The sequence below is a fragment of the Sus scrofa genome, chromosome 4, assembly GCF_054392235.1.
Source record: "Sus scrofa isolate SSC_HxYL_T2T_F1_AM1 chromosome 4, Sscrofa_HxYL_maternal_Yorkshire_Landrace_v2.0, whole genome shotgun sequence".
Classification (NCBI taxonomy): Eukaryota; Metazoa; Chordata; class Mammalia; order Artiodactyla; family Suidae; genus Sus; species Sus scrofa.
Genome location: NC_139386.1, coordinates 103936899 through 103964555, shown reverse-complemented (window position 1 = coordinate 103964555; position 27657 = coordinate 103936899). Strand labels below are relative to the sequence as shown.

The following is a 27657-nucleotide window of genomic DNA, read 5'->3' as shown; positions in this document are numbered from 1 at the left end:
TAAAAATTAGTGTATGGTGAACGGAGACAAGCTGGTGTAGACCGTGACAACGAGGTGGCGTTTTATTGCAAGCCTGTTAAAACCTCTGTCTCCTTTGGCATAAAGAGCCCCACTGATATTTGAAATGTCTTTACCAGAGCAACGGCATTGACCATGCTGTTTCTTTGGGGAAGCTTGATAGAGAAGGCTCCTGGAGAGGCAAGGAACCGCCCTAAGTTTCCTTTCCACCGGCCGCCCCGCAGGTTTGCGCCCTGTGGGCTGTGTACTCCTCTTCTGGCCGCGTGGCGCTGTGAGGCCAGCGCTAAACTCAGCTCTCGGACCACTGCTCAGGGGCATAGCTGGCACTGGCACGGAAAGCAAACGGGCACAGGGAACTGTAGCTTCTCGCGTTTCCTCTTTGGACCCGAGCTCTTTCGCTCTGCAGCCACACCAACCACACCTGCTAAGCCCCTGCCCAGCGGCGCAGAAGGTCGGTGAAGGCCGGGCAAACGGGGAGCCGGCACCGAGTCAGACCTGGCTTTCAGCTTCCCTTGGGCTCCGCCCCGCCTCTGGCGTCTGCGGCGCGGCGCGTGTGGAGCAAGGCGCGGCGGGGACCCTCGGCTGCCCTTCTGCCTTCGGAGTCGCCCAGCGCACGGCTTCCTCACGGAACCAACATGCTGCGTGGACTCCACCTGTCCGGTTTTCCCAGGCTTGGGAGCCGGCGCGGCTGTCCTGCGAAAGGCGAGTGGCTGCGCCTGGCCTGGGTGCGTTTGCTCTCTGTGGGGAACCCGGAGGCGGGGTGGTGCCGGAAGGAAGGGCGGCGTGCCCGTGTCTCTGTGGCGCAATCGGTTAGCGCGTTCGGCTGTTAACCGAAAGGTTGGTGGTTCGAGCCCACCCAGGGACGGAGCCTGGCCTTTTAGAAAGTAAGTGGTTCGCGGAGGAGCTTTCCCCTCCGCACGTCCTACCCGCGCTCCTGTCTTTCTGGCCGCTGCCTCTCTCACACCTGCGCGCACCCTCACTGCTTCATGGAGGAAAGCAGGTCCTTGGGAAACCTACAACTCCCGGGAGGGAGAGTAGCTTCCTTCGACATCTTTACGCGGTCAGCTCCTTTTACCAGTGAAGTTTCTTCCACTGTTCGTTGGTACTAGTCTTTAATCCTTTACGTATACTTTTGAAATTAACTCCGTCCTACGCTTTCCTTATTACACATAGCGCTGCAGTCGTCACTCTCGCACACCAGGCTGTCGGGTAGCATCTTTGAAGAGCACTTGGAAGAAGAGCTATCGTGGCTTATGTAAGGTTTTGCATGTGAGTCCATGTTCTCACCTTTGGTGACTTATTTGATGACTTAGGACTCTCTGGCTATTTCAGCGACCGCTTTAGGCTTTAGAGCACACATGCGTAACTTACCACAGTCTGCCTTCAAGTGAAGTCATACCTGTTCACGTTTCTCCCCTGCCTGCCTTTAGGCTTTTGTTGCCATGCAGTTTACTTAGCATGTAAACCCCACAGTCCGCCCTTAAGACCTTTCTTTAAACTGTCCCATGTTTTTAAAGAGATGTAGTTGATAAGGACAAAACAGCTCATCACTTTTCCCATGCAGAGACCATGTCTCTCTGCCTCCATCCCTTTGTGAACCTCCAGAATTCCAGCTGGTGTGAGTTTCCTTCTTCTTGGAGGACTCCTTTAACATTTCTGGCAGTGTGGGTCTGCCGGCGAGGAAGTCTTTCAGCGTTTGTACGTCTGTAAATATCATCTTTCGCCGTCATTTTTCAAAGAGGTTATTGTGTGTGTGTGTGTGTGTGTGTGTGTGTGTGTGTGTGTGTGTGTGTGTGAGGAGGCATAGAATTCCATCTGGACTTTTTTTTTGCCCCTCAGTCTTCTAAAAGTGTTGCTTCACTGTCTTCTCACTGTCACTGCTTTTGATGAAAAATCTGACATAGCCTTAGTCTTGTTTTCTTAAGTTCTGTGTCTCTTCCCTCGGGCTGCTTTGAAGGTTTTGTGGTCTGGGGTTTTTTGTTTGTTTGTTTGTTTTTTGTTTTTTGTTTTTTTCCCCCACTGGATCTGGGCAGTTTAATTATAACGTGACTAGGTGTGATTTTCTTCATGTTTCTTGGGCTCAGAGCTCATTTGTTTCCTTGACTTGGTGGGTTTATGATTTTCCTGATGATTGGACTATTTCCTGTTGCCTTTCTTCAAAATTTTCTTTCTTCAAAACATTTCCCCTGGAATTTTCAGAGACTCCCAACACTCTTCTCTCGGGCCTTTTAAAGTTGCCCGCCTGCCATTTACTGATGCTGTATTGCTTTTTAAAAAATGAAATGGCGTTACAGTGGTTAACTCCACCGTAACTGATATTTTCAGGGGCTCAAGGCTTCGTGTTCCCTAAACTTTTTTTCCCCCTGCAATATCCAATATGTTTTTAATTCACAGACCTTATAGTTTTCATTCAATGTTTGATTTTGGCCATTTCCTCTATGTTTCGCATTTCTGACGAATTCTTTGGACCTATGTAACACAGTCATGATACCTGCTTAAGGTCCTCGCTGCTGATTTTTCCATCGTTTCCGTCCTGCTTCAGTTTTGTTTGATTGATTATACTCCTCCTTATGCCTCATGTATTCCTGCTTCTTTGCCGGCCTGGCATTTTTTCCTTTGGATGCTGGGCATTGTCAAAATTTCCCTTCTGCGTTCCCCTGTGGCACACAGGAGTAGGGATCCGGTGCTGTCACTGCAGCAGCTCAAATCCCTGCTGTGGCTCGGGTTCCACCCTGGCCAGAGAGCATCCCTTGTAAATGTCCAAAAGAGAGAAAGAAAGAAAGACAGAAAGGAAGGAAGGAAGGAAGGAAGGAAGGAAGGAAGGAAGGAAGGAAGAGAGAGAGAGAAAGAAATAGAAAAAAGAAAAGAAAATCTTCCCTTCTGGTACCAGCTATTTTGGTATTGCTATAAATTTTCTTGAGTTTTGTTTTGGGGTGCAGCTAAGCGAGTTGTAAACCGTTTGATCCCTTTGCAGCTTGCTTTATGAATTTTTTTTTTTTAAAGGTAGTTCCGTCTAGGTGGCTTATTCCCACTGCCGAGACAAGTGCTTCCTGAATGTCCTCCCCAATGGCGCATTACTTGTGAATAGTCCAGTCTGGTCCCGAGAGCGAATACAATTGCCTGTCCTGTCTGAGCACCACGCATTGTTCCATGATCTTTTCAAGCGTTCCTTTCCTTGGTCTCAGGCATTTTTCTCCATAAGCCTGGTCCCATCGGAACTCTGCTGAGTACTCGAAGGAGAGCCTTTCATGCTTCTGGGTTCTCTCTTCAGCTTGCTGCTCACTCTCTCTCTCCTCACTGGATCTTTGCTCTATGTTGCTCTCCACCAACACTCAGCTTCATCTCCACAATACAAGGAGCTGACCGCGGATCCCCCTCCTCAGGCCCAGCCTGGAACCGCTCTGAGAGGACTCACCTGCTTTGCTTCTCGTGTCTAGAGGTTTGCTGTCCTTTGTTGCCTGATTACCTGCATCTAGAAAGCCGGCATGATCTGCCCCTCCCCTCCCCACATTGTGGGAGCTGGCAAGAGAGGGAGGGTGTGATTTCCGGCAAGAGGGCAAGAGGGTAGACCTGATTTTTGCCACTCCGCCTTTGTCAGGAGCTGAAGGCATCTCCTTATGTGTTCCTAGTGTGATTTCGGTTGGAGGTGTGCCACTTTGTCATTCCATTTTTCAAACTCGATGAAGGAGTGTTTTCTTCACGTCCTGGCCATCACCGCAAACTTTGTATGCTTCAGAATGATACTTTAACGAGGGGCGTGGCACCCTCCTGATTCAGTCAAGCCAGAGGTACAACAAAAGTCGACTGTGCACCTTACCGGGAGACACTCTCTGGCACACGTTCAGCAACTGGACTTCCAGGATGCTTAGACAGTCTTCTAATAATTGTAATTGGTTTTGGTGGTGACCCACTCACGAGGGTCCAGACAGTACTGACCAGAGTGACTCCCAGTAGCTTCCTACTAAGCAGTTTATGGGTGCAGGGGAAGGGTGGGGACCCCCGGGGGACCCCCCCACTGGTCTCAGATATTTACTCCTCTTCCCTTTTCCTCATGAATACACGTTTGCCATCTTGGATGCGGCGCCTCATGACCGGTCACCCTCCTCTTCAAGGCCGTGTTAGCATGCTAACAACTGCCTCCATGTGATTCCTTGATGGTGTCTGGGTGTCTCTGCAAAAATTAACCCATCCGAGACAAATCGTCACAACCTACAGAATCCTGTACCTGATAATACATCTCTAGCTCCTCCATAGCACTTTCGGTCCGATCATGCGTACGTCTGTCAATGATTAGAAGTCCCTAGAACCTCGAAACTGTTGGAGATTCACCCTTACCATCCACTGGAATTTTCTTCTTGCACCCACCAGGTACACCCGAATTTACCTCTCTGTGGGTAGACTAGATAGGACTCAACCAACTCTCTCTTCTCCTTGCCCCCGCCCCCAGCCGGGAGAGGAGCCCTCCCTCTGGAACACCTATCACACATCACTGGGGGACGACGAGGGCGTCGCACCTTCCGCCTCCTGCGGGCCTGGGTGAAGATGCTGCGAAAAGAAGCTTCCCTGACCGGGAATCGAACCCGGGCCGCGGCGGTGAAAGCGCCGAATCCTAGCCACTAGACCACCAGGGAACAGGGCGGCTGCGGGGGTGGAGGGGCCTAGCGTCTCCTGGTAAACACGGCGTGATGTCAAAGATCAAATTGCTGAGGTGCGAAGGGCAAGAAAGGAGATGCTTCCCAGCGGGCCGGGACTGAGGGCAGTTGTGCGAGGCACCCGGCCCTTGCGCTCTCTTTCTGAGCCTCCGTTTCCTCAGGAGTCTGGGGCAGACTCGGCTCTCAGCAGGTGATGCTCTGACCCGACTCCAGGGGCTCTCCTGGTAAAGGCACGGGTACGGACTCCTTTTCCTCCGCGACCAGCTCGAACCGTGCAGCCTGAACATCGTCATCGACGCGTCTTTGGGTCGGACCCCCCCCCCCCCCGCCGTCCCTTCGCCGGTCCCCCGGTAGCGATTTGGGTTCGGTCTCTTTTGTTCTGTCACGCAAATGACCGCGTTCCGCATGTGCGCTGGGGGCTGGCAAAGTCCAGTGTGCTTCACGGGGATGACCTCCTTGGTTTTCAGAGACGTAGTAGGAGTCAGCACGTAGAGATTTAGGTGCCAGGTGGGAAGGCGAGGGGATCTGTAAAGATAACCCGAGGTCGGCCTTGTCCCGCGTTCTCCTTGGACTAACTGTCTGTGGCCTGGTCTCCACTGTGACCCAGAGCAGAGTAAGGAGCGCTCCTTCCCAGGTAGTAGTAACAGAATTCCTCCCAAGTGTCTTGGGGAAAGGAAAGTGCAGTTACGCAGGTTGCCGCACTCCTCAGCCCCTTTCACTTTTTTGAATGGAATGTAAATTTCGGGGGAAAGGAGGAAAAGTAAATAGATAATAAGTAAATAAAGAGGGCGTGGGCTGTTTCCGCCCGGCTTCGAACCGGGGACCTTTCGCGTGTGAGGCGAACGTGATAACCACTACACTACGGAAACCGAAACCGCGCCCTTCTCCCTCGCTGTATCTGTGAAAACCGTAGGTCTTGGCCACCGCGGTCCCAACCACCGACTTTTTCAATGCACTGAGGACTAATGCTGGGAGCTCCAGCGATCTCTCGGGGAGGCTCCCGAGAGGCCCTGGTTCTTTAGGTCTCCTCGCCTCCCGTGAAGCGAGGATCCTTCCTTCCGTCATACACCCAACGCAGGGTCTCCAGATCCGCAGCTACGGGCCTGAGTGCAGGGGTCGCCACGGCTGACTCCCCAGCTTCGGGAAGCCGCAGGAGGCGGCCAGGTGGTGGTGGGCGGGAGGTGCTGCGTTTGATCCAGGGCGACCCCGCTCCTGAACAGTGTAGACGCCGCCCCGCCGGGACAGCGGACCCGCGCCTCGGTGGCCCTTTGGGAGAAGCCGGCTGTCAGTGCTCTCCACTCTCGGGAATATGCGGCGCTTGGAATCCAGGAAACCGTAGGATGATCTCTCCCCGCCCCCCGTCCCGCCCTCCGCCGCCCCCTCCACTGCTCCGCGCCCCCTGATCCCAGTGTTCCTCTCTTGAAAGCCCTTTCAGCGCCGTGCTTCTCAGGTGTCCACCCCTGCCAAGTCGTGGGGGTGGGGTCTCCGGGTCCTGCCGCGTGGCTCATTCTATTGGACTTGCAACGTCCGATTCCTTCGCCACACTCTCGCGTTGTAGCAGGTACCAAAGCAAAGGTGATGTTTTAGGACTTTGGCTCCTTGACAATATCGAACATCAAGGCAGGCCCATCCAAGGTTTTTGGTCTGTGTTGAATTCGTAGGAAGATCAGGCCATGAGGCTCTTATGTGACCGCTAAGGTTTCAGGGCCTAGCTACCTGAAGATCCTGAAGATGCAGAACCCAGGAACGATTACAGGACTTCTCCCTCCTTGGTTCTGAGATTCTCCTCCTCCTCCTCCTCCTCCTCCTCCTCCTTTTAAATAAGGGCAGCTTAATTTCACCTATTAGAACAAACACCCTATTCCTCTGCATTTTCGTTACATAGTTTGGGGAGTGTTCAGGCCTTCTTTTTGGTTTTCTTTTTCTCTTAGAAACCTTGGACAAGAAGGAGGGGATGCAAATCTTCGTGGCTGTCTTCTCGGTTACCACGGAGCATCATGGCCAAGGGGAGGGGCTCCGGAGGCAACCTGCCCGGGGCTGAGTGCTGGCTCTCACCATCCCTGGGGTGGGACTCTGAGAAAGGTGAGCCTGGGTTTTCAGTGCCTCACTCAGTGTTCTTCTCTGCAACAAGGGGTGGTGATGTCCTTCACTATCTTACCAGGGCGGTTACATGGACACAGTAAGTTATCACACCGTAAAGCACTCAGGAACAATGCTGGTCACACAGTAGAGCTCCGGGAAAGCGGTAATTATTGTCGGGATTAAGTGTTTTGTTTCCACATCTCACTGTACCCCTGCTGACATTCAATGTTCCACAGAATAAAGTGGGAGTGTTCAGTGGTTTAGTTGATTTCATCTCCCCTCCCCCCATTAGTGACCAGCATTTGGAAAACTGGTGCATTTTGACGGTGATCGCACTGCAGCAGGGGCACTGGGTCCATCTTCATCAGATCCTTGGACCTTGGACAGGCATGAGGATTCTCTAGCTCCTGGTAGACAATCTTTCACACTTGCTTCTCGCAAGAGCTATGCATATACAGCAGACTTGTCTTAGGTGTTACAAGAAAAGTCCAAATACGCACCAGAGGATCCAGCCTTTTTGGCTGCTTTTTTTTTTTCTTTTTTAACTTTGTTTCGTTTGTAAGATCAAAGGAGGGCCATATTCTTTATCTCGAAGTTAGAGAAGATTGCCTCTTTCGGTTATGAGGGAGTGCTTGCGGGCAACCAGCATCCGCCCTGAAAACAGCTACATAAAATCTGGCTTAAAGGAATGCCGTTGGAGGTCTTTGGAGAAATACCGATGCAGCAAGGACCCACAGGGTCAGCTCTAGAGGGAGGAGAAGCTCGTTGGAATGAGCCGGATTCTCTACTTTTCCCCCTTAGGGCAATGTGCCAGTTCTCGGCAAGGCACAGACAACTGAAAAGCTGGGGCTGGGGGCAGAAGAGGCAGCTGCTGAGGGTCAGGGAACACAGCAACCCTTGAGATATTCTGGTAAATCTGGAGAGAAGAGAAGAGAAGGAGGATGAGAAAGAAGAGAAGGAGGAGAAGGAGAAGAAAAGGAAGGAGGAAGAGGAGGGGGAGGAGGAAATGGAGACACAGAAAGGCGGAGCTGTCCAAGGATTCAGACCTGAGGCGCCAAGATCCTGGAGGGGGCTGATGCGGGAGCCGGATGCTTGCTTCGGGATTTCCCCTGAAGACCTTTGCAAATTAAGCCGTGTGCACGTGTAAGAGGCTGTGAAGGCAAGCAGCTTGTGGCTGTGAGAGAGTGGAATTTTCAGCAGTATCGCGGTATCTCCTTAGTAAGGAGATCAAAACTCAAGTTCAGAATTCACCAAGAGGAGGGACCCAAGCAAGGAAACAGCTCAAGGTCTCAGGTCGGAGCCCTCCCTGCCTTCAGCATGGCAATGTGAGCAAACGAGCTCTGGACTGAGACTTCCCCTGAGGGCAAACAAAGCGCAAGTCAGCTTAGTCAAGGACTGGCTCGAGGTCTTCTGCCCCCTCCGCTGCCTGCTGCGGGAGAGGGGGAACGATCTTCAGAGAAAAATAGCGTCAGGAAACTGTCCATCATTTTTCACACAGCAGGTTGGTTCATCATACAGCCACAATAGTCTAGGATTACAAAGGAACAGGAGCCAAGGGGGTGGGATGGGGGAGGAAAACGTAGAAACGGACTCGCTGGTGACTGAGATATTGAGATCATCAGAGAGGAACTTCAAATGATAGGTTCGAGCTCTTCAGAATATGGATGCCATGAGAAATCAGAAGGAAATCAAAAAAAAAAAAAAAAAAAAAAAAAAAGAAGGAAATCAGAAATCTTGTTCACCAAGGAAAGAGAATCCATTTTAAAGAACAAGTGGAAATTCGGGGAGCTGGCGAGTCAGAGGGGGCGACTCCTGCCCTCGGGCGCTTAGTTGTGGAACTGGAAACGGCGGACGGCGGGGTCCCGACGCCTCGCTTGGAAGGAGGCGGGAAGCACTAAGCGAGGGCTTCTCAGGAGCCGCAGTCTCCTTGCTCCAGGGGATTGTTGCTGGTGCTTCCGGGTTCATTCTTCAACTGGAAAGATCGGCGGCCAGGATGGTGGTGGCAGGAGCGACCGACGCTTTTCACGGATGTGCGGGGCGCTTCCCGCGCCCGCCGGGTTTCCGTAGTGTAGTCGTTATCACGTTCGCCTCACACGCGAAAGGTCCCCGGTTCGAAACCGGGCGGAAACAGAGGCCTGCTCACCTTTCTTTTTCCCGTCGTTTCCGCCCCCACCCCCCCACCATCCAGTCCCAGTGACAAAGCTAAAAGAGGGCCGGGGGCTGAGTTGTGGCAGCGTTCGCAGCTGCATGTTCCATCCCCACGATACTGGGGAGGAGTTCCCTTACTGCCTGAAGACCAACTCAGCACTCGCAACCAGCCCTTCTTTCTCTGCTCTGAGTCACTTTGGACACGAGGCCACACGCAGTCCAACCAGGGCACCGGAGGAGGCCGGGTCTTTACATCTGGAAATGCTCTGGCCTTCTCGTCTGGCGCCTATTATCTCCTCTACACGTGGACACGTGCTACTGTCTCCGAAAACCAAGAAGTTCATCCCTGGGAAGCACACGTGGCTTTCCCTCCCCACAGCACACTTTCGGACGGAACACGTTCATGTGCGTGACAGAACAAAAGAGAGCGAGCCCAACTCCCTAAAGACACGTAGAAGAATGATTTCTGGCTCCACGGCTTGAGCTGGTCGCGGAGGAAAAGGACCCCGTACCTGTGCCTGTTATCAGGAGAGCCCTTGGAGTGGGTCTGGAAGATCTGGCAGGAGAGCAATCGGCTCCCGTCCCCCGCTGAGAGCCAAGTCGGCCGCCCCAGGGTCCGGAGGAGCCCGAGGGTCGGAAAGGGCTCCGCTCTTCTTGGCTCCGCTGCCCAGAAGAGCTCAGGCTAGACCAGGGTGGAGCCCAGCCGGCTGACCTCGTGGCCTGGCCTCGGAGCCCGACGCGAAGCCCAGGCCAGGAGAAGGGGAGGAAGATGAGCAACAGGACAAGGGGCTAGGAACCCTGGACAGACGCATGCAGCCTCCGGGTGCTGGGCATCGCCTCCTTTTGTGTTCTGCCCTCCCCAGAAATTCACCCTTTGCTGGGGCAAGGTTCAACTGGAGAGGTCAAATTTGGGGACGCGGGGGGGGGGGGGGCCGGAAGGGCGGGAATTGGGGGGGGGGTCGCAGGTGCTTGCGGCTCCCTGGTGGTCTGGTGGCTAGGATTTCGGGCGCCTTCACTGCCGCGGCCCGGGTGCGGGTGCGATTCCCGGTCAGGAAAGCGGGGGTTTTTTTGCCACCTCAGTTCTCTTCCGCAAATCTTCCTGAACACGGGGAGTTTGGTTTGCCAGGAGGCCCACATGCACAGAACCCTAGGTGACCAGCTCAGTTCGTGTGGGTCCCTATCGCTGGATGGCCTCGGGATTGGGGACATCACCCCTGCGTTGGTGACATGACCCCTGATGCGGAAACGGGGAAACGGAAGGGGGACGAGAGGCGATGCGCCCCCGGGCCACTGTTTTCTTCCTTCATCTCAGAAACCTAACGGCTCAGACTTTTTTTTTCATCCAAAGGCAGCCTGGAACTTGAGCTCCAAAAACCCATTCAGGAAACAAAAACAGAAAGCATTTGAAACGTACAGAACATTTGAGATGCTAGCATCGTCCATTCCCTACCCAATCGCACACCTAACACTTTCCCACCTTTGTTTGCTCACTTTCTCTCCCTGGGTATGAACTGGGACACCACTTGGAGGAACTTGCAGACACCTCACGTCAAGATCACTGCTCGGGCCGCCGTTGCTGCCTCCCTTTGGTGTCTCTATCAGAACCAGCTTCTGCGGGACCCGGCCTCCAAGGCCAGGGGAAGGCTTTGTCCTCACGAGAAGGCCCTTCTCGCCTCTTCGGAAACCTGGAATCCGTTCTCTTCAGGCTGAAGGTGTTGTGTTCGGCTCTCCCCAGAGCAAGGCCAGGCGGCGCCCTGTGCTTGTAGGAACACGACTAGGCTGTCATCCATCCCCCCCAACACCCGCTGCCTACCCCCCCACCCTTCCCCGCCCCCCCCCCCCCGCGCGCGCCGCCTCCCGGGCAACTGCCGGTTGCCTTGGTGGGCAGCGGGGTCTGGGGTCAGCCTGAGGGCTGGAAGCGCCTACCTCGCCTACCTCGGGAGAGAGGCTTCAGGAAACGGCAGGTGCCCCTTGGCTCTTGCTTGTCTCTCTGTGCCCTGCAGGGAGCACCGAGGGCTCCCACCTGACAGAAATGGGAAGGACCTTCCAGTCCGAGTCCAAGCAGACAGAGCATCCTGGTATGCAGTACCTTTTCTGTTATGCTTCTCTCCAAAGTGGGGTAGTCTCTTCGGCTTCTTGTTCCAGCGCCCCAGCGGATGGCATCCACTGTGGGGTTTGTTTGTTTGTTTGTTTGTTTGTTCCGCGAACTTTCTTTCTTGGTGACATGTAACACAGGAGAAGCAAACAAACAGTTTAGCTCTAGATAAATCAGTGGTCGTCAGTGATAACTCAAAGAAGAAATACACTTTTAAAGACTTCAAAAATTCTAATAATTGACACATGATGGCATAATCGTGTCATGCTGTACTTCTGAAGAGGGCCCCTTGTATGCCTCACACAGGTTGGGGAATTTCTACTGGTAGTCCAGCATTCTAGCATGTACACATCTTGGATTTATTTTCTCTTCAAAATGTTCATGACCCTGAACTGCCTAAATTTCCTCTTCTGGTTTTACTGGCCCCACAGCAAACCTTAGTGCTCATATGTAAGTTTAAACATTTTAAAATTATACATTCTAGTAAAATAAATACACTACATCATATCTTTTAACCAAACATTAAGTCTCATAATTCTTAGAATACTTAATGACTTCGCTTACAACTTTGGAGTGAACATTTTTTTAGGTACCATCCAATATATGATTCTAAGGTGCATTTCTCTATTATGATTCAGCTCAAGTTGCAATTTTAGGACCTATTGTTCTCTTTATGTTCATTGACTGATACTAAACTGGGTTAATTAATGTATAATCCTTGCCTGGAGAATTCCTAATTCAGATAGAAAGAGCAGAGCACCATCTTGCTACAAGGCTGCCAGATATTATTATGGCTTGCAGAGTGGCCACCGCTTAGCAGGTTAAGAGGAGGTGTGGGTTCCTCTACGGGATATTGGCGAACGTAGCCATCATGTCACTTGAAGAAGTATAAGATACATGGGAAGCCCCAGGAAGCAAGGAACTGTCACCGGAGACCTGCTGTATTTCTGAGACACCTGTTTATTTTAAAAAGGTATTGACTGGGGGCAGTGTAGAGTAGGAGGGACAAACAGACAGACGCAGGCACATTCTCTCAAATGAGAGAGAGAGGGAGGGAGAGAGGGAGGGAGGGAGGGAATGTCCTACCATATTCAGAACGTAAAAGCTAAAGAGCTCATTTTTGCTAATGAGATTCCACAGAACAACCAAGGGAAGGTGGAGGCAAAACCTCGAAGGATCCAGGTCTGCACAAGATGCATTAGGAGGTGCAGGACTCGGTGGTTCCAACAACAATTTGTCTCAGCTGGTGTAATTTTTGGATAATAGCCCAACACTGTCAAGGAATGATAGACAGACAGTTACAGTCATGTTAATGCACCCTAGTGGTACAGGAGGGAAACCAGTCATTGGGTTGCATGCATCCAAAGAAAACAAAAACACAGTCCAGAGAGATAAGGGAAGAGGAATGAGTGTCTGGGACTGGTGGCTTTTCTCCCCTCAAATAAACAGGCTGCTTGGCAGGATGAAATCCGGAATCATTCTGGCCAGTCTTCGCTGGAGCCAAATGAACCACATGAGCACAAGAGACAGGAAGAAAGCCACAGCTAGTCATCATAATTAAACCGCCCAACTCCACTGAAAAAGAAAACTACCTCCGTACCAGTCAGGGAGGGAAGACATGTACATACAGAAAACAAAAATAAAGATTATGTCAGCTTTCTCAGCAGAAGCAGTGCCAGTGAGAAGACAGTGGAGACAACACCTTTAAAGGACTGAGGGGGCAGGGAGGAGGAGGGAGTCAGTGTAGAATTCCGTACCTCCTCCCCAAGAAATGTCTTTCAAAACTGACATCTATGGACATACAAATGCTGAAAGAATTCATCACCAGCAGGCCCACGCTATAAGAAATGTTAAAAAAAAAAAAAAGGAAGAAAGGAAGGAAGAGAAAGAAAGAAAGAAAGAGAGAAAGAAAGAAAGGGAGAAAGAAAGAAAGAAAGAGAGAGAGAAAGAAAGAAAGAGAGAGAGAAAGAAAGAAAGAGAGAAAGAAAGGAAGAAAGAAAGAGAAAGAAAGGAAGAAAGAAAGAAAGAGAGAAAGAAAGAGAGAAAGAGAGAAAGAGGGAAAGAGAGAAAGAAAGAAAGAAAGAAAGAAAGAAAGAAAGAAAGAAAGAAAGAAAGAAAGAAAGAAAGAGAGAAAGAAAGAAAGAAAGAAAGTCCAGTGACACCAGGTGGAAATCTGGATGTTCCCAAAAGGATGACAGACAACAGAAAAGGTATCTGTATGGGAAAATACATAAGATTTTTCTTACCATTTAAATCTCTTTGGAAACATGGGATAGATCATTATTTTTTAAGTAACAGCGATGGATTGTGGTGTTTATAACATATGCAAGGTAAGATGCACGGCAACAATAGCGTAAAGACCAGCAGGAGAGAACTGTGAAGAGGCATGGCCTCACTTGAAGGCCGGCTGTGGTTACAGGTGTGTGCTCTTGAGCCTAAAACAGTCGCTAAGGGAACAAAAGAAAGGCTTGTCGCCAATAAGCCAACAATGGAGCCGAAGTGGGGTCATATACAAACCACGTAAACATTATGACAGAGCAATTGCTCTTCCAGAACTCTTCACTATAGAAGTACTTGCATAAAGGGCCAAAGATCTGTGTACGAGAAGGATGACTACAGCATGATTTGCAACCGTTACATCATAGAAGCAACTTGAAAAGTATATGGAAAGGGTTAGATAACTACTAGTAGGTGCAAGCAAATGACGGAAGCAACTCCTTTGTTACAAGGAACTCAGGGAGTAACGATGACAGTTGTGCTCTTTCGAGGATTTGCGGGTTTCCCCCGGGAGAGGATGCGCAGGGCGGAAAGAAGGGCAGAGCGTTCACTTTCCTAAAATAGGTGGCCCAAGCGTCCCTGGGTGGGCTCGAACCACCAACCTTTCGGTTAACAGCCGAACGCGCTAACCGATTGCGCCACAGAGACACTCCCCCCTGCACCTCTCCTCCTCTCCCATCCCCCTCGGAGAGCACGCACTCGTTCCACGCTAGGCGGAGCCACGCGCCTTTCGCAGGACCGCGGCCACGGCGCCAAAGCCTGGGAAAACCGGGCAGGTGGAGCCCACGCAGCGTGTTGGTCCTGCGTTGGAAGCCGTGCGTCGGGCGATCCCGAAGCAGAAGGTCAGCCGAGCGTGCCCGCCGCGCCTTGCTCCACACCCGCCGCAGACGCCAGCGCCCCGGAGACGCCCCGGGACTGAGCCGGGCGGGGCCCAGGGGAACTGAACGCCCGGTTTGGTTCGGTGACGCCCCAACCCCCGCCCCCGTTTGCCCCGCCTTCACCCGACCGTCTGCGCCGCTGGCGCCGACCTCCCTCGCCTCGGACCTCCCTCGGCTCGGCCGCGGTCTGTGAGGCGGGAGCCGGACCCAGGGGGTGGACAGGGTTGGTCAAAGCGAGGAAGAGCGAAGAGGCGAGAAGGAAGCCGGCGAGGCGGGAACGAGGACGAGGAGACTTTCCAGGAGGCCTGTGGAGAGGCACGTGCCGGACTTAGGGAGATGAGGGGTGGGCGTTGGGTTGGGTTTGCTTTGGTTTCGTTTGGTGTTATCATCCACCCGAGAGGAAGGGAGTGGAAAACGGAGGGCAGGCATGAAAGGGAGAAGACTACGAACACCTGCAGTTGTCCAGGAAACAGTGCAGTAATTGGAACGGTTTTACCTCAACATCGCTGGAGCCCGGGCGCGCGCCGTTGTAGGCACGGTGGCGCGCCGTGATCGTATAGTGGTTAGTACTCTGCGTTGTGGCCGCAGCAACCTCGGTTCGAATCCGAGTCACGGCACTCTCGTCTCGCTCCCTGTGGCGGTTGCTACCTTTTTACTCCCGCTGGAAATCCTGCACAGCCGCGGGGCGCGGCGGGGCGCGGCGGGGCGCGAGCAGCACTGCTCTCCCTGGGCCCCCCGGGTCCGCCAGGAGGTCTGGAGAAGGGACCAAAGCCCCGCAGGGCACTCCTCTGGCGACGTTCTCCACTCCGTTGTCTGAGCAGAAGGAGACTGAAGCAAGAGGTTTCTCTTCGGGGCTACTCCACAGAGGCAAGTCCCAATACAACGCTTAAATGAAAATGACTGCCATACTTTAAAAATATTCACCCGTGAACCTCCTAGACTCCTCTTAGGTTCCACCAACTGTGCGTCGAAAGTAAAATGGGCCCAACCTGGGGGCTCTACCTGGGAAAGTGCAATTAATTTTAGGGGGGGGGGTGGCAGAAAAAAAGACATTCTCATCCATAGTTGCTTTCCTTACTCTAGCGGTTATCATCTCTGCTTCACACCCGATCGAGCCTTTCCTCAAGTAAGAGCAGTTGGGAAGATTAAAAGATTATTCAGTTAGTTGCGTCCTTGAAGTGCGCGGAAATCGCGGCTAGGGAAGTTCAAGTCTTCCCAAATGCGAACACTAGGGGTTGGTTGCCTACTCACCAGTGCCCCGGACAGACCACGTGCTTGTTGTCTGTTTTGTCTACTTGGCCAGACTAGAGCCAGGACTCCACTGGCCTTGGCCGGTCATGGAGAGGACAGCGGTTCCAGAGGAGGTAACTTCGTGGGACCTATAGATCCTGAAACCTCATAGGACTTTTCTTTGATCTTTCCCTTTGACCTTTCTTCCGCCTACCCAATAAGAGGATCCACGGCCTTTCTTTCTCAGTCAGGACTGCTGCGGTGTCCCTCGTGGCCAGGACAGAAGTGGGGAAGGGGTTTCCTCTAGGTGTCCCTCCTGGCTTGGGCGTCTCGGGAGCTCAAGCTGACGCAGTGGGGAAGTCCCGGGCGGACGGGATCTCCTCTCCAGGAGCCCGCAAGCCTGCGCTAGTGGGGATGGAGGTGCGGCCCCAGGCGTCTGGCGCCACAATCAAGCCCTACTCTTTCCGGTGCACCTCCTCCGCTGGGGTGCCTGGGGAAGCTCGAATAAAGCGGCCCGGAAAGCTTCTCTGCAGGCTGAACCCCAAGAGGCGTGAAGATCCAGAAGGGGCGAGAGGAACCTCACCGAGCAGACCCGGCCTTCTTCCTGGCTGGCCCTCGTGGGCATGCTCAAAAGAGGCTGCTTAGGTAGGAGGACAGATCCAAAGAAGAGGCTTCATGGCAGAACGCCCCCCGCCCCCATCTCAAGATGAAAATCTTAAATTCTAGCGTCCAGTGAAGCAGGGGGGCCGAGTTGAATCCACGCCTGCGCCCTGATCCCGAGAGTCCCCTGCACAAGTTCAGAGACCAGGAATAGGAGCGACTGTGCACATCGCTGGTTCTCATTCGAGGGCAGTTTGGGCCCCCACCCTCACTCCCGGCCCCTTCTGTGACACTAGGCCTTGACTGGAGATATTTTTATTGTCAGGACTGAGGGAAGGGGGAACGGAAGGTTTCCCCCTGGCATCTAGCCAACAGAGGCCGGGAGTATTACCAAACAGGCTTGGATCCTCAGGTAGAGCCCTCCCCCCACAAAGAATGATCCCGACCACAATAGCGATACAGCAGAAAGGGGGCGGGTGTAGGTCAATGTCCACACCACATGCTTGAGAGAGGAGAAAACTGGAATTCCTGACTAATTGGATGTGGGGTGTGTGGAAAACTGGCGTCAGAGAGAACTCCACGTTTCTTGACCTGAGTATGGGGGAGGGTGGAGTCGGTATGGACTAAGGGGAGAAAACAGCAGGTGTAGCAGGTTGGGGGCGGGGGAGAGCTGTTATCCACCCGCACTGGGGTCTGCTGGCCCATGGCGCAGCCAAGCCGATCAATTGACACCAGGTTGTGGTGAAGGAAAGTACAGCGTTTATTCCAGGGTGCCAAGCAAGGAGAAGGGCGGCTAAGGCTCAAAAGACCCGAACTCCTGGATGGCTTTCAGGGAAGTGTCTTTGAAGACACTGTGAGGGAGAGGGTCGTCGGGTGTGTGATCGGCTCCCAGGCAGTTCTCTGACTGGTTGATGGTGAGGTAACATGGTGAAGTTTCAGGAATCCTCATCAGCGGTCTTCTGGCTCTAACCGGGGCCGGGGCCTATAGTGCTCACCTTCTGCAGTTTCCATCTGGTGTGTGTTTTGGGGGGGGGGGGTCTGGTTTCTGCTAAAAACAGTTAAGGAATATGCGTCAAACATCGTTATCTATGTCCTTCAGGGAGGAACCACAGGTCCTGTGATCCAGCTATATGAGTGATTTATTGTTTTTTGTTTTTGTTTTTTCCCAATGCAATTCTTTATTTTCTACTGTACAGCTGATTTATTGTTAAAATTGTTACCGGTTCTCCTGCCAGATTGCTGCTCTTTGTCTCTGCATGTTCTCATTCCTCTAATCATTAATTCTTGAGCCAGACTTTTGGAAGTTTCCGAAGACAGAAGCTTTTTTGTTCTTTGGTTTGTTTTTGTATTTTTGTTTTTTGGTTTTTGTTTTAAGCAGAAATGGGGAACACAAAGGGATCGGTTAACCGAGACAGCCCATCCGGGGATTGCGCGGATTTAGGCCCAGAAGGAATCCAGTTCAGGACACTGGAGCCTTGCTTGAAAGGCCGCGTCTCGGTTCCTGCAGCCCCCTGAGTCCTTTCGGACGACCGAGATGCGGGGTCCCGGTGCTCGGCTCCTTCTCACCCCGGGCGCTTCCCGTCCCGCCTCCTCCGCGCACCTCGTCGGCTCCCCGGCCCCAGCGAGCTTCTCTCCTCACGCGGCCGCCGTGCAAAGGCGCGTCGCCAGGGCAGTTCTGAGGTGCGGCCGGAGAGAGGCAAATCGCCCGGGACTGGCAGACCCGGCGTGCCTCGCGGGCGCTCGGTGCGTCACCTGCGGGCTCCTTTTTTGGAGGGGCAAGGAAGGCATTTCCTTAGGAGAGGGTTTCTGGGACGACGGGTGACACCACCCGCCCCCCCGCCCCCGTCCCCTTGCCCCTCCCGCCGGAAGGGCCAAGGCCTCCCAGAGCGAAGGGAAAAGGTCCCTCTAGATAGAAGCAAGGAGAAAAGCGTATGCCCTCCAAGTCCCTGGTGGTCTAGTGGCTAGGATTCGGCGCTTTCACCGCCGCGGCCCGGGTTCGATTCCCGGTCAGGGAACCATTTTGCGCTGCCTGGTCCTCCCGCGGGAACCTTCCTTTCATCCCCGGATGTGTGCTGTAGTGTTCAGCTCCCGCAGAAGCCGGCAGACAGTAGCGGCCACCTCTCAGGGCCTAACCTTTAGGCACAAAGCTCTCTCTCTCCGTGTCTTCTGGGACCTCCTATCTCCACGCTGTAATGTGCCATGTGCGCCTGCATTATACCTTTGCCAGACCTCTCCAGAGAGGTGGGAATGCCTGCTTGGCTGTAAAGGTCATTCCCCGCTGCCCAGGCCCCCGCCCTAACCCCGCCCCCTTCCTTCTGACACTAGCAGGTGTAACTGCTTAAAAGCTTGGCATTCTTTCCCAACTTTGTAAGGGGTCTCTCTCTGAGTGACTTGCTGCCCGCTTGGTACGGGCTTACCTGGATTATGTGTCCTTGGGGAACTTCATATTACACGTCAGTATGTCACTTTCAGGTACGATCCCTCGTCTCAAAAATGTGTAGGACTGTGCCTTCGCCTCCCAACAGGTGGTACAGTTCTCAGAGCTTCTGAGTCTCTCTCTCCCGGATTATAATCTTCGGTTTCTCTCTCTCTCTCTTCTCCCCTTCTTAACTTGACTGTTAACAGAATTTCCGTCGAAATTTGTAACAAAGCAGATGTGAAAATGCAAATTAGAAAATGTTCTTAATCAAACAAAATGGAAAACACTACATACATGCACAAGGTGCCCGCAAAGCGGTCTTTAGAGGACAATACACAGATTGAATGCAAATTATGAAAATTAGGGTTGATCGCTAGTGAGCTAAATCTCCATTTCAAAAAGTTACAAAAAGAATAACAGCAGCAACAAAAGCAGATGGGAGCAGAAATTATAGAGAAATCTCAGGAATTTGAATGTTAGATATAAATTTACAGGAGAGAAAATGTAAATGGTTGCCTCTTTGAAAAGCCTACTAAAACTGACAAAGCCCTGTTAAGAGGAAAGAAGGAAGTCATTATCACTGTACTCGTAGACATGAGGAAACAATAAATGAGTACCACAAACACATAAGGCCAACCGGTGAAAGCTTTGAGAGGAACTGAACATATTCCAGTAGTGATTTTAGGGGAATGAACCAGACTAGTTCTACAAGGATTACATTTGTTGTTGTTGTTGTTGTTGTTGTTTAATCAGAGTTTTAAAAATATTCCTGCAAAGAAAGCTCCAGGACCAACCAAAAAGTTCACTAGAAGAAATGACTCCAAAACAAACAAATTCTAAAAGAATTAAAAGATGGCACATTTCTCCTACGTATAAATAAGTTTATGTTGAAACCAACCTCCCCCAGCCCCACCCCCGAGGCAATGGAAAAACCAGAAATCACAGGCCTGTCTTATTGCTTCAATTAAAAGAATACTGAAACCAAAGGCAGTACATTTTTTTATCTTTTGCTTTTTGGTAAAGCAAGAGAGATTTATTAAGGCATCGGAGGAGGACAGGCTGAGCTCAAGATGGCACCAGCCTGACTGTGAGGAGATGCTAGGCTCACAAAGGATCTGTGGCTGGAGTTCATGGTGGAAACTTGTGGCAGGAACAATGAAGAAGGAGGAGGGGAAGATCAAGGGATGGGTGGGGGGTCGTGTCCCATGACAGAGGGCAGTTAACCCTTGCAGGCAGTTGTTTTCTGCCAGGGCATTGTTTCTTGCTGCCCAACTTGAGCCTCCACATTCTGGGAAAGGGTGTGGATATTGTGCCAGGCTACACCCATGTCCGCAGCAGGTCTCCAAGGTGAACAGCCACATTCGAGGCGGGGGAGGAGGGTTCTTTCTCCATCCTCCTAGGAACCTAAAAGGCAGTACCTTTTTTAAATTATGAAAAAGTTGGCCTTATCCTGGGAAAACTGTTGGTCATCATTAGAAAAATCAGTTACGCTAATTTACTACATTAACACGAAAGAGGGACATCATAATTACTAAACTAGAAGACGCATTTGAAAAAAGTCGCCATCGTACCTTTAAAAAACAAACCAACAAAAAACCTGTTAGCATACTAAGAGAGAAGAGAACAGCCCTAATCTGCTAAAGGGTAGCTTCCAAAATAAAAACAAAACCAAACACATGAGAACCCTTCAGCAAACCTTATATGGGGTCGATGGTAAAATGCTGACTCTGCCCCACTCTTACCAATCAGGAACCATCAGAAATGCTCCGGCCACGTAGCTTCCTTCACCTTTGTGATGGAGATTTATCCAGTGAGGAAAGGCGAGAAAAAGAAAGAAAACATATAAGAAGTGAAAAACGAATACCAAAATTATGTACATACATGAAAGATGAATTACAGGAATTAGTAAGAGAATTGAGTTTACGTGGTATATACAAACTTTTAAAAATCAGAGAAACCGGACTAAATTGAGGAGTCAAGAAATAAAGGTATTAGAAACATTTTAAGTGCTCAACAATTATGCCATACAGATCAAATCACTTACACCGAAGGCGGGCTGGGGGTGGGTGGGGGGAGGGGAGAAGGGATGAAATACGAGCCGTACGTCCACCAAAACCAGAATCATTTCAATGTGGATTAAGTACCTAAACGCAAAATGAAACCTAAAATGATTTTAGCTGGTAGTATTTACACAGCAGAGTATTTCCATGATCTCAAGCGTAAGCAAGGATTTTTAAAATAAGACAAAAAGACCGATTCTTAAGGAAGAGACGGATGAGTTTGACTACATCCATCAAGCATCTCTGTTCGTTCATCAAACCACAGAATAAAGAGTAAAGACAAGTCACAGCTGGAGCCAGTGTACCTAACAGTCAGCACTGAATCAACTGGTGCTGAAGATATTCAATCAATTCTTACAAAACCAGAAGAAAGAGACAGACCTGCAGGAAAATCGTCAAGGTCTTGGGGGCGGCGGGGGAGGGGGGGAGGTGTCGGGGGGACTCTATAAGAGAAAAATCCAAATGGCTAACCAAAGTGTAAGGGTGTCCAAATTCATTACCGATAAGACATGTTAGAAGTGAGATCCCAATGACGAGACGTTACAGATTGGCGAAAGAGAAAGAGGAGCGGTAGAGGTAGAGAGATTGGGGGGGGGGGGGAGCAAAGAATAAAAGAAAAAAAGAGGAGAAGGACGGTGGGGAGGGGAGAGGGGAACGGAAGATGGGGAGAAGGAGGCTGAGTAGGAGGTGGAGGGCTTTTGCAGGTAGAAAGGCACGAACCGGCGAGCGAGGTGGTCGCTGCAGGGCTCGCCAAATGCTGCTCCACGTAGGCGAGCACCTAACAGCCCCCCAAGGGCTCTGCAAAGTCTCGGCTTAGACGTCTTCTCCAGCTTGTCGTCTGCTCAGAACTACCTTGAGGATTTTAGTTCTCATTTTCGTCCTCCTTGCGGCCAGAACCACGAGGTAATTGGACTTGGAGTGTGCTGCAGGCAAGAAAAGAGCGGAGGAGCTGGAGCGAGAAAGGGGAGGTCGGCACCGTGCATTGGCCGGGAATCGAACCCGGGTCTCCCGCGTGGGAGGCGAGAATTCTACCACTGAACCACCAATGCCTTCCGCCGTGCTGGTCTTTGACGGCTCTCAGGGAAGAGCTCCTAGAGACACTGGAGAACGGTGGCGGGGAAATAGAGAGGTTCCAGAATGGGCCTCCACCATTGCCTTTGGAAGACAGAGCTGATTAGACTTGACAGGTGCTCGAAGCAAAGGCTTGCGAAGGCGACCTACGATCTGGCAACAGCATAAAGTGGGAGCATTCAAATGAAAATGTCAAAATATCCGTTTTGTCAGCTCACACCACAACTCTGAAAAAGGCTCTTTTCCAACCGTAGAACAGACCCCTGCAGGAAAACATCGGAAATTCATCCACATCCCTTGTTTATGACCCGCTATAGCTTCAATCGTCAACCTCACCTTCTTATCTTTGAGAGTCTGAGAAAAATCATCCAACCTGCTAAGTTAAGCATGTAAAATTCTAGTCCAGGAAAGAAGAAAGAAACAGAAGCGGAATCAGACTGGAATTAGAAGAAGGAAAGGGCCAGAATCAAAACAGAGATAATCAAGAAACACACTTTGGTCAATGGAGCCAGTTCTTTGTAACAGTTTGTTTGCTTGCTTTGTTTTGTTTTTAAACAGGAATAGTGAGTGAGTCAGTCTTGTAACCGTTATAGCAATAGTATGTATCCGCTTTATAAGGTGTTCACGGCATTTGGATGGATATGTGGTCTATCATAATTGTTAAAAGATTCATTAATACTAAGTTTGTAATCAATGCTTGATGATATGAGAGAATCTAATCTCCTAAACTGGACTCCGTGTGGTGCTGAGTTGTAGCCTTTGTGACTCTGAGACGCACATGAGGCATAGGCTATGGTATGTTTGGTTGTATAAGGAGCAGACCAATTTTTAGAAAAGTATCGATCGGTGAAGTGTTAACATATTAGTCCTCTCATGAAACTGAAATACAGAAAGATTTCTTCCCCAAGTTTTCCCTGGGAAAACTACACTGAAGAAAGGAACGTGGAGGGGTGGGGGGGAGGGCCTCCCCCACACTTTGGGAGTTAGGAATCATCATGCCGTTTTGAAAGATAGCCGCTGCAGATGTGCAATCGTGCTTCTCTTGCTGAGAAGCCAAGCTGGGTGGAGGCTGAGTCATAAACTTGAGCTCAATGAGGAAAATGGCCATCACCTTGACCTTGGAGAGCTTTGGCTCTATCTGCCCTCTGGCCAACACCCAAGGCACACACACCACGCCTGGCCAACACGCTTTCATTTTTCACGTACATCACCCAGACCTACATTCATTCCCACACCTCTTTCTAAACTAAAAACCAAACGTGCGCTTTCAACTCACAACTCCTAATTCACAAGTCAATGCTTCATACGCATCTCCGAGTCACAAATGCTAAAACCCAACACACCAGGGAGTTCCCTGTCGGTAGTAGGACCATAGAAACTTGTTTTTCCAAAAAAAAAAAAAAAAAAAAAAAAAAAGCTTCCCGACACTCCTCCTGAAGGAACCTGGGCCCAGGGCCGCCAATCGAGGCATTGGTGGTTCAGTGGTAGAATTCTCGCCTCCCACGCGGGAGACCCGGGTTCGATTCCCGGCCAATGCACGGCGTTCCCTTTTCTTCGCCAGACAGCCCTCCCTTTCCATGGTCAACTTCCTCGGGCTGTGAAGGATAATCCGCTGAGATCTATCCTTGTCCTAAGTTTTGCCGAGAAAGACCAGTAAACTAGGACCTACCTCACCGGGAAGATCAGAGGCCCTACCACCTAGCATCTTTCATCTCCACAGGAATTCCTCTCCTCAAATGTCCCCCTCCCTGGGCCGCTGACACCTCCTCCACCGCAGTTTCTGTCCTTCAGTGACTTCATTTCTTGATCCTCACTCCGTAGCGCGAAGTAGTCCAAGGACAGGATAGGAGAAAGGATAATAGTAGCAATGGTTTTAATTTCAAATATGTCAAACCGCAGAGATCCAGCAGACACAAAGGGGGCCTCAAAGACATGCTATCTTCACAGCCTCGAAGGGCTGACCCCCGCCCCAGAAATGAAGAGTGCTATTACACACACATACACACACTCTCTCACTCACACACACACTCACACACACACACACACACACACACACACACACACACATAAAACAATGCAATGACCCCTTGCTACCGTCACTTTATTATGCCTGCAGTCTTCCATTCATCAACTCTTACCTCCATTACACAACCAGATAAAAAGCCAGTCTCCTAGCAGACAGTCTCATCTACAACAATCAATCGTTCTTGATTTCCCCTACTGTCAGCGTCGATATAGGGAGGAAAATGGCAACTCCTCTTGAGTTAATTCCGGAGCAGAAGATTTAATGGTATTGGTCTCAACGGGATGGGGTGGGGTCGGCGAGATGAGGGGGTCAGCCCTTCGAGGCTGTGAAGATAGCATGTCTTTGAGGCCCCCTTTGTGTCTGCTGGATCTCTGCGGTTTGACATATTTGAAATTAAAACCATTGCTACTATTATCCTTTCTCCTATCCTGTCCTTGGACTACTTCGCGCTACGGAGTGAGGATCAAGAAATGAAGTCACTGAAGGACAGAAACTGCGGTGGAGGAGGTGTCAGCGGCCCAGGGAGGGGGACATTTGAGGAGAGGAATTCCTGTGGAGATGAAAGATGCTAGGTGGTAGGGCCTCTGATCTTCCCGGTGAGGTAGGTCCTAGTTTACTGGTCTTTCTCGGCAAAACTTAGGACAAGGATAGATCTCAGCGGATTATCCTTCACAGCCCGAGGAAGTTGACCATGGAAAGGGAGGGCTGTCTGGCGAAGAAAAGGGAACGCCGTGCATTGGCCGGGAATCGAACCCGGGTCTCCCGCGTGGGAGGCGAGAATTCTACCACTGAACCACCAATGCCTCGATTGGCGGCCCTGGGCCCAGGTTCCTTCAGGAGGAGTGTCGGGAAGCTTTTTTTTTTTTTTTTTTTTTTTTTTTGGAAAAACAAGTTTCTATGGTCCTACTACCGACAGGGAACTCCCTGGTGTGTTGGGTTTTAGCATTTGTGACTCGGAGATGCGTATGAAGCATTGACTTGTGAATTAGGAGTTGTGAGTTGAAAGCGCACGTTTGGTTTTTAGTTTAGAAAGAGGTGTGGGAATGAATGTAGGTCTGGGTGATGTACGTGAAAAATGAAAGCGTGTTGGCCAGGCGTGGTGTGTGTGCCTTGGGTGTTGGCCAGAGGGCAGATAGAGCCAAAGCTCTCCAAGGTCAAGGTGATGGCCATTTTCCTCATTGAGCTCAAGTTTATGACTCAGCCTCCACCCAGCTTGGCTTCTCAGCAAGAGAAGCACGATTGCACATCTGCAGCGGCTATCTTTCAAAACGGCATGATGATTCCTAACTCCCAAAGTGTGGGGGAGGCCCTCCCCCCCCACCCCTCCACGTTCCTTTCTTCAGTGTAGTTTTCCCAGGGAAAACTTGGGGAAGAAATCTTTCTGTATTTCAGTTTCATGAGAGGACTAATATGTTAACACTTCACCGATCGATACTTTTCTAAAAATTGGTCTGCTCCTTATACAACCAAACATACCATAGCCTATGCCTCATGTGCGTCTCAGAGTCACAAAGGCTACAACTCAGCACCACACGGAGTCCAGTTTAGGAGATTAGATTCTCTCATATCATCAAGCATTGATTACAAACTTAGTATTAATGAATCTTTTAACAATTATGATAGACCACATATCCATCCAAATGCCGTGAACACCTTATAAAGCGGATACATACTATTGCTATAACGGTTACAAGACTGACTCACTCACTATTCCTGTTTAAAAACAAAACAAAGCAAGCAAACAAACTGTTACAAAGAACTGGCTCCATTGACCAAAGTGTGTTTCTTGATTATCTCTGTTTTGATTCTGGCCCTTTCCTTCTTCTAATTCCAGTCTGATTCCGCTTCTGTTTCTTTCTTCTTTCCTGGACTAGAATTTTACATGCTTAACTTAGCAGGTTGGATGATTTTTCTCAGACTCTCAAAGATAAGAAGGTGAGGTTGACGATTGAAGCTATAGCGGGTCATAAACAAGGGATGTGGATGAATTTCCGATGTTTTCCTGCAGGGGTCTGTTCTACGGTTGGAAAAGAGCCTTTTTCAGAGTTGTGGTGTGAGCTGACAAAACGGATATTTTGACATTTTCATTTGAATGCTCCCACTTTATGCTGTTGCCAGATCGTAGGTCGCCTTCGCAAGCCTTTGCTTCGAGCACCTGTCAAGTCTAATCAGCTCTGTCTTCCAAAGGCAATGGTGGAGGCCCATTCTGGAACCTCTCTATTTCCCCGCCACCGTTCTCCAGTGTCTCTAGGAGCTCTTCCCTGAGAGCCGTCAAAGACCAGCACGGCGGAAGGCATTGGTGGTTCAGTGGTAGAATTCTCGCCTCCCACGCGGGAGACCCGGGTTCGATTCCCGGCCAATGCACGGTGCCGACCTCCCCTTTCTCGCTCCAGCTCCTCCGCTCTTTTCTTGCCTGCAGCACACTCCAAGTCCAATTACCTCGTGGTTCTGGCCGCAAGGAGGACGAAAATGAGAACTAAAATCCTCAAGGTAGTTCTGAGCAGACGACAAGCTGGAGAAGACGTCTAAGCCGAGACTTTGCAGAGCCCTTGGGGGGCTGTTAGGTGCTCGCCTACGTGGAGCAGCATTTGGCGAGCCCTGCAGCGACCACCTCGCTCGCCGGTTCGTGCCTTTCTACCTGCAAAAGCCCTCCACCTCCTACTCAGCCTCCTTCTCCCCATCTTCCGTTCCCCTCTCCCCTCCCCACCGTCCTTCTCCTCTTTTTTTCTTTTATTCTTTGCTCCCCCCCCCCCCAATCTCTCTACCTCTACCGCTCCTCTTTCTCTTTCGCCAATCTGTAACGTCTCGTCATTGGGATCTCACTTCTAACATGTCTTATCGGTAATGAATTTGGACACCCTTACACTTTGGTTAGCCATTTGGATTTTTCTCTTATAGAGTCCCCCCGACACCTCCCCCCCTCCCCCGCCGCCCCCAAGACCTTGACGATTTTCCTGCAGGTCTGTCTCTTTCTTCTGGTTTTGTAAGAATTGATTGAATATCTTCAGCACCAGTTGATTCAGTGCTGACTGTTAGGTACACTGGCTCCAGCTGTGACTTGTCTTTACTCTTTATTCTGTGGTTTGATGAACGAACAGAGATGCTTGATGGATGTAGTCAAACTCATCCGTCTCTTCCTTAAGAATCGGTCTTTTTGTCTTATTTTAAAAATCCTTGCTTACGCTTGAGATCATGGAAATACTCTGCTGTGTAAATACTACCAGCTAAAATCATTTTAGGTTTCATTTTGCGTTTAGGTACTTAATCCACATTGAAATGATTCTGGTTTTGGTGGACGTACGGCTCGTATTTCATCCCTTCTCCCCTCCCCCCACCCACCCCCAGCCCGCCTTCGGTGTAAGTGATTTGATCTGTATGGCATAATTGTTGAGCACTTAAAATGTTTCTAATACCTTTATTTCTTGACTCCTCAATTTAGTCCGGTTTCTCTGATTTTTAAAAGTTTGTATATACCACGTAAACTCAATTCTCTTACTAATTCCTGTAATTCATCTTTCATGTATGTACATAATTTTGGTATTCGTTTTTCACTTCTTATATGTTTTCTTTCTTTTTCTCGCCTTTCCTCACTGGATAAATCTCCATCACAAAGGTGAAGGAAGCTACGTGGCCGGAGCATTTCTGATGGTTCCTGATTGGTAAGAGTGGGGCAGAGTCAGCATTTTACCATCGACCCCATATAAGGTTTGCTGAAGGGTTCTCATGTGTTTGGTTTTGTTTTTATTTTGGAAGCTACCCTTTAGCAGATTAGGGCTGTTCTCTTCTCTCTTAGTATGCTAACAGGTTTTTTGTTGGTTTGTTTTTTAAAGGTACGATGGCGACTTTTTTCAAATGCGTCTTCTAGTTTAGTAATTATGATGTCCCTCTTTCGTGTTAATGTAGTAAATTAGCGTAACTGATTTTTCTAATGATGACCAACAGTTTTCCCAGGATAAGGCCAACTTTTTCATAATTTAAAAAAGGTACTGCCTTTTAGGTTCCTAGGAGGATGGAGAAAGAACCCTCCTCCCCCGCCTCGAATGTGGCTGTTCACCTTGGAGACCTGCTGCGGACATGGGTGTAGCCTGGCACAATATCCAC

The 27657-nt window shown here is 50.4% G+C and overlaps 11 non-coding genes across 11 annotated transcripts; 6 read left to right on the top strand and 5 right to left on the bottom strand.

The window, feature by feature from the left end:
* The first annotated feature begins 809 nt into the window (after positions 1-809).
* On the top strand, positions 810-883 carry TRNAN-GUU (transfer RNA asparagine (anticodon GUU)). Its single transcript has one exon. It is a non-coding gene; the product is annotated as a tRNA-Asn (tRNA).
* Positions 884-4577: 3694 nt separating this feature from the next.
* On the bottom strand, positions 4578-4649 carry TRNAE-UUC (transfer RNA glutamic acid (anticodon UUC)). Its single transcript has one exon. It is a non-coding gene; the product is annotated as a tRNA-Glu (tRNA).
* An 817-nt stretch (positions 4650-5466) lies between these two features.
* Positions 5467-5539, bottom strand: TRNAV-CAC (transfer RNA valine (anticodon CAC)). The gene has a single exon. It is a non-coding gene; the product is annotated as a tRNA-Val (tRNA).
* A 3270-nt stretch (positions 5540-8809) lies between these two features.
* Positions 8810-8882, top strand: TRNAV-CAC (transfer RNA valine (anticodon CAC)). Its single transcript has one exon. It is a non-coding gene; the product is annotated as a tRNA-Val (tRNA).
* A 4964-nt stretch (positions 8883-13846) lies between these two features.
* TRNAN-GUU (transfer RNA asparagine (anticodon GUU)) lies at positions 13847-13920 on the bottom strand. The gene has a single exon. It is a non-coding gene; the product is annotated as a tRNA-Asn (tRNA).
* A 775-nt stretch (positions 13921-14695) lies between these two features.
* On the top strand, positions 14696-14767 carry TRNAH-GUG (transfer RNA histidin (anticodon GUG)). Its single transcript has one exon. It is a non-coding gene; the product is annotated as a tRNA-His (tRNA).
* Positions 14768-17923: 3156 nt separating this feature from the next.
* On the top strand, positions 17924-17995 carry TRNAE-UUC (transfer RNA glutamic acid (anticodon UUC)). The gene has a single exon. It is a non-coding gene; the product is annotated as a tRNA-Glu (tRNA).
* A 3442-nt stretch (positions 17996-21437) lies between these two features.
* Positions 21438-21508, bottom strand: TRNAG-CCC (transfer RNA glycine (anticodon CCC)). The gene has a single exon. It is a non-coding gene; the product is annotated as a tRNA-Gly (tRNA).
* Positions 21509-22997: 1489 nt separating this feature from the next.
* On the top strand, positions 22998-23068 carry TRNAG-CCC (transfer RNA glycine (anticodon CCC)). Its single transcript has one exon. It is a non-coding gene; the product is annotated as a tRNA-Gly (tRNA).
* Positions 23069-24288: 1220 nt separating this feature from the next.
* TRNAG-CCC (transfer RNA glycine (anticodon CCC)) lies at positions 24289-24359 on the bottom strand. The gene has a single exon. It is a non-coding gene; the product is annotated as a tRNA-Gly (tRNA).
* A 1490-nt stretch (positions 24360-25849) lies between these two features.
* TRNAG-CCC (transfer RNA glycine (anticodon CCC)) lies at positions 25850-25920 on the top strand. The gene has a single exon. It is a non-coding gene; the product is annotated as a tRNA-Gly (tRNA).
* The last annotated feature ends 1737 nt before the right edge of the window (positions 25921-27657 follow it).